The sequence below is a fragment of the Chaetura pelagica genome, unplaced genomic scaffold (assembly GCF_000747805.2).
Source record: "Chaetura pelagica isolate M959 unplaced genomic scaffold, ChaPel_1.0 scaffold50, whole genome shotgun sequence".
Classification (NCBI taxonomy): Eukaryota; Metazoa; Chordata; class Aves; order Apodiformes; family Apodidae; genus Chaetura; species Chaetura pelagica.
Genome location: NW_009952366.1, coordinates 3,952,037 through 3,952,997, shown reverse-complemented (window position 1 = coordinate 3,952,997; position 961 = coordinate 3,952,037).

Below are 961 nucleotides of genomic sequence, written 5' to 3'. Positions count from 1 at the left end.
TACCTTTGGCAGAAACCTAATATTCTGAAAGCTTACCATTAATTCTTGGTTAAAAGTAGACAAACTTTTAAAATGAAATATCTTACTGTGTACTCTGAGCATATCTAAACTCCCTTAGGAAATGACCACTGACTTGGGCAGACTACTCCTTCTTCATTTTGTGATAACGTGCTTTTTAATCATCATAAAGGATTGCTGTCTTGGGAACTGCTAGTGCCACAAACCGCTGGAAATGACCACTGACTTGGGCAGACTACTCCTTCTTCATTTTGTGATAACGTGCTTTTTAATCATCATAAAGGATTGCTGTCTTGGGAACTGCGAGTGCCACAACCCGCTCTTCTTTCCATTTACTGCATTCTCAAGATTTGGTCTGTGTAAACCTGACAGCTGTCTTCTCTAAAGAGAACTAACATTCTGTTGCTACTGCTGGGACGGATTTGCCATCATGACTCCACGCAGTAAAAATCAAGTGTCTTTCTCCACACCCAACCCTAATATATTATTTACATAGTATGCAAATGGTAACAGCACGTTAGAAGACCTGCAAGATCACCTTTACACAAGCATTAGGAGGCACTGCTCAACAACTTTTCTGTGGCTGGAGCAGGTAAAAGGAGTTTTCAAGCTCTAGCTCAAATGCTTATTCCAGTGCCTAACTTGTATTCACCGATTATGGAAAGGCAGCAGCACTGAAATGGAAATCGCAGATCCGGAGTTGCCTGCCGGGTGTGCTGATAGGCGCAGATAGGGTGCTGCTCTGAAAATACCGGGCACTTTTTGGGAGCTCTGCCAGCCCTCCGAGCCCGCTGCCTTCCTCGCCGCGGGCCGAGGCGGCGCCTCAGCGGCGGGCCCCGGCGGGAGGGACCCCCCCTTCTCACCGGCGTGGGTGGGGGGACCCAACCCAAGGGCTTGGCTCAGCGCCGGCAGCCTCATGCCCGGGCGGCGGGAGGCTCCCTGC